Source organism: Condylura cristata, unplaced genomic scaffold (genome assembly GCF_000260355.1).
Source record: "Condylura cristata isolate star-nosed mole 26May11 unplaced genomic scaffold, ConCri1.0 scaffold00053, whole genome shotgun sequence".
In the NCBI taxonomy this organism is placed as follows: domain Eukaryota; kingdom Metazoa; phylum Chordata; class Mammalia; order Eulipotyphla; family Talpidae; genus Condylura; species Condylura cristata.
In genome coordinates this window covers 38,559-43,356 of record NW_004567154.1, presented here as the reverse complement: position 1 = coordinate 43,356, position 4,798 = coordinate 38,559, and the positions used below count along the sequence as shown (strand labels likewise).

At 45.6% G+C, this 4,798-nt stretch overlaps 1 pseudogene; it reads right to left on the bottom strand.

The window, feature by feature from the left end:
* Positions 1–3,682: 3,682 nt before the first annotated feature.
* LOC101626691 overlaps positions 3,683–4,798 on the bottom strand; it is a 6,110-nt pseudogene continuing 4,994 nt past the window's right edge.

Here is a 4,798-nt window from a genome sequence, read left to right as displayed (position 1 = left end):
TAGCTGACGACAGAACAGAAAGACCAAGTGGCATGGGGGGGGGGAGGGGAAAGAACAAAGAAGGAAGGAAGCACAATGGTCTATGTTGGTGGAATATGGATGAGTTGGTGGTGGGTGCACTATGGTGGTAAGAGCTGATGGAGATACTCCAATATTACCTCAGTTAAAAATAAATAAATTGGGCCTTCCCTGGTGGTGCAGCAGGTTAAAGCACAGCACTAAGAAGCATGGGGTGGCTGCTGCCCCACAGGACTCGTGGCTTAGAGGTTGTTTCTCTAACAGTGGTATAGCCAGACCACAAAGGGAAGCCTTTACGATTTGCGTTTTCTTTTTAGGAAAAAGAGCTACTAACCTAGGGAGAATATTGTCCAATATCCAAAAATTAAAAATTAGGGCCCTCCCTGATGGCGGAGCGGATTAAAGCACAGCCCTAAGAAGTTAAAGCCATTTCAGCATGAGTTCGATCCCGCCCCAGAGGTGACCACATGGCACAGAGACCCCTCCTGACCGGCCTGCTGTTCCCCTCAGCAATGTAGTTAGTCAGCCTGTTCTGCTCCCCACTTTCTCTGGTGAATCCTCTCACTGCCCCTGCACCTCTGGCCTGTACCCCAGTTCTGTATGCAGAAATAAATAAATCTTAAAAAATTAAAAAGTAAGTGAATGAATAGGAGAGAAGGAGGACTGGAGGGACAGTTGTCAAGTATACCAAAGGCCTCTGAGAGACATAAGTTGAACATGAAATGTAATAGGCAATATGAAGGCCATTGTTGCCTTTCAGAAAATCAGTTTTCCTTTTTATTTGTGGGGGAGGGAGTACAGGTGGTGGAAGCTCAATGGGAGTGGTTAGCAGGAGAATGGTTATAGAACAAGGGGAGACAAACTGGGGTTTGGAGCTTCAGGGAAATGTGGCAGTACCTTGGAGACATATGTGAGAAGGGATGGTTTTATATTTTAGTTCATTTTGTATGGACGATCAGAAATACAAATATGTTGTTGCTAATGGATGATTCTGGAAAAATGGGGACAGTGACAATTAGGGACAAAGAAGTGATCAATGAAAAGGCCTTCTCGGGTAAAGATGGGAGTGGGAGCCTGGAGAAGGGCCTGGCCTCATATGGCGAGAGAGAAATAAAAGGGCAGATACAGGGTTGGGAAGTGGTGAGAGTTCCTGTCTGATGTCCCCTCCTTGCGTATTATCATTTATCATGTCAAGAGCGCTGGTATTTGTGGAAGCCTAGTACGGAGGAGGAGAGACACAGTGTGGAGAGAGCAGAGAGTTTGTCTTTTACTGGAGTACTGCAGAAGAATAGTAAGGAGAACAGTGCAAAAGAGGTGTGCTTGAAAAGAATTTATAGCCCTGGGTAAGCTGGGTCAGGAAAGGCCTAGTAAACTGGAGGACGGTTGTGGTGGGGCTCCCGGTTTCCAGGACGTTATTTCCCTGTGAGTGGAGGAACACTAAATGAAGGAAGCTGGAAGAGCAGGACCTGGTGTTGGAGGTAATGAGAGGGGGATGCCAAACATGGGGTGAGGGCTGTCCTGATGCCCAGGACATGAGTAGTGAGGGTAGGGGGTGCTCCGGTGGGGAGGAGGATCCATTTCCTGAGACCAAGAGGCTTCAAGTCGGTGGTTCAGTGCCCTGGGTGTGAGGTTTCCAGGCGGGATCAGAGCTCTGGGGGATGAGAGGACAGTGTGAATGCTGAGGACTGGGATGATCACAGCCTGGGAGCAACGGGAGGACAACGATGGCGTGATTGGAATAGGGCCCGCACCAGGTAGGCGGGGGCCGTTGGCGGCGGTCGGGTAACAGGACCTGGACAATCACTCTCATCTCTGAGCAGACAGCTCACTATGCGGTAGGGAAGGAAAAGTCCAGGAACCAAGCACACTGGAAGCCAGCGCGCAGGCGCAGAACTCGCCAATGCGCGCGCAGTCCCTCTTTCCAGGCGCGTCCTTCCGTTGCGCACAGGAAGGCAGTCATCGTTGCTATGGTTCCGAGGGCGGGAACTGAGGCCTGCCGAGCCGCTGAAAGTTCTTTAGGGCCTCTTCGGCTGGTTTTCTCCCATTGTTTGTTCCTCATCTTCATTTCATTTGATTTCTTTAGTTATGATCTTCATAGCTATTGGCATAAAATTAGCTAAAATATAGATTTTCCTTCGGGGCTGATGGAGATTGGTTTCCATTGCCTGTAGATGGCAGTGTTGCGCCGTGCAAGCACACTGCTGCCTCCTTCCCCCGCCCTTCGTGCTTGAAAAAAATGTCGTGGAACCTTTTCCTTCCAAAGAATTGGCGTCTTTTCAAGTCTCTGCGGGTTAGGCGGGTCCTAAGACTGAAAGTACTTCCTACGTGGGTCCCCGGGAAATCTCTCTGCTCAGGGTGGAAACAGTCTTGCTTTTCAAATTACTTTCTCAATGAACTTGTATTTCTCCTCGTTGTCCCGGATTTTATGGGCCTGGGCTTTATACACAATAAAATATATTATGTCATTAAGGAAGTCACTCAACCTCAGTATACAAAATCTGGAAGGCCAATAAAATGTAATAAAGAAAGCTAATCTTACCCGTAATCCCGTTATCCTTAAATGACCATGGGTAACATCTTGTGACAAATTTCCTTACGGAGTTTTCATTGATAAAGTTGCCCTTTAAACAGGAGCATAATCAGCGCATCGTGACTAAAACACCTCGCTTTTAAAATTCACAGTTGTAGTTACCTCCCGTCGTAAAAATCACTTGAAAAAGACAATTTTTTTTTCATTCATTTCTCTTCCGAAGATAGTTTGAAGGAGTGAAAATAACAACTATTCTGAAAAATATTATTACCAGAGAGGCAGAGGAGGGGCAGGGAGGAGGGGATAGAGAGGGTGAGGTGCCAGGTCTGGGCTCTGGAGCTTTGGTGGAGGCTGAGGGCGAGCACGTGCGCTGGTCCAGCAGTCCTTGTCGTACCCCTGGAATTATATATGCTTTTGCAAAAATAGGCTAAAAATATGGTACATGCATACATTTTAATACAAATTTAATAAAAGTGAAAAGAATATCTGAGATGTAAAGCAGAAAAAACTTGGGCTTCTATTTGAAAGGCAAATATCCTTCCCAGAGGATCTGAGGCTTCCATCAGGGCAGGACTAGGGCAAGGGGTCTCAAGTTAGGGGCGGAGGTGCGAGGGGGAGGAGCACGGGTCCTCTGATGACCCTTCCTGGGTGCGATGGTGATGGGAGAACTACCAGGACGACACCTGAGGGGAGAAATCAAATGTTGTCCAAGAATTAACAACGATGTAAGAATTAATACTTTTTAAAAAAGGTAAATATGTTAATGTAACCTTCCCAGGGCAGGGTTTATTACTCACCATTGTCTTTTTAGCACTTAAAAAATATCACCTATTGTGTTCTCTCTCTCTATATATATTTGTTGGTGAAATAAACATGTACCTAATTTCATCCCAATGCTTTTCTTTGTAAGTGCAATTGGTTTTTTAAATAATACTACAATGATACTACATGAAGAAATTCCTATATTGCTTTTATTTCCTTCTACTTTATTGTAGGGCAATGGCTATATTATTACATTGTAAAAAAACAAAGCAAAAACTTTCTGACTGCTTTACCGTCTTCCCTGTGACCTTCCCAAGGCAGGGGTTATTTTTGTTTTTACTCACCATTGCATGTTTACTTCATTTTTCTTGATCAACTTTGCTGTTGATCAAAGCTGGTAAAAATGAAATTGAACACAACTATCTGGCAGTCAAGACGCTCAAAACCGTCAATCTGGGGCAGAGAAAGCACTGTGCAACATTTAGAACTGATTTATGAGCAGGGTGGTCACAAACTTCCCTGGCTTGAAGACTTCCACAACTTTCCTTATCAGGTATCATAGGAGGTCTGACTTAAGTTTGTTTCAAAGCTAACATAAGAAAATTCTGGTTGTGCAGTGATGTGAATAGTCCAGCAAGTTCCATCCAATTTCATTCCACTCATTGAATACCCAAAAAGATTGAACATTATGGCATCAATGACAGAACCCGGTATCATATCACAGACTCCACTTTCACAAGTGACACCCTTTGCAGTGACACCATCTTTCACTTAGAACGGTACCTGCTGGGTCAAGTTCACTCGTCAGCGTCTCCAGTGTTTAATCTGATTGACTGATGACCAGAATAGCTGGGGAATCCGAAGTATACAAGTACCAACAGTCAGAAATCGTACGTCCCATACAATATGCTGGTGCACTTGGGAAAACTGCAGTAAGAAATTCTGCTTCCCCCCTGGAAACTCCGGTGTGGGTACCGTTGGTGGGAAGGCTTCATGCAATTCTTGAGAGTAAAAGACGCTTTTAACCAAGTCAAACCCACTGTAATCCCCAGCAAGTTTCAACCGGGGAACCAGCGTTTACAGCAAGAGGGCGCTACCGCATGTCTTCTGATGAAATGTCTTGCTAACAAACATGCTACTCTCACCGAGGACACAAGCTTCCTTTCTGTCAGTTTGGTCGCACTTAGATTCAGCATTGCACGTCCTTCAAAACACATCCCGAGTTGGACCTTGGGGTGGTGCGAAGATCCTCAGAACCTTGGTTCGCGTCGGGTTGTTGTCTGAAGAACCAAACCTCCAGCAGCTTCTCCGTCCCTTCGAAAAGTCTCGCAGCTTTCCATCACCGTGAGACTAGCGAACAACCAACCACCATAGAAAACTACCCAAATTAAATCTCTTTCCCCGCCACTGCCACTGCTGCTGTCGCGGCGGATTGTTCCAGCTGTCACTAAAGTTCAAGTTCCTTTTTTTATGTGTCTTTTTTTTTTT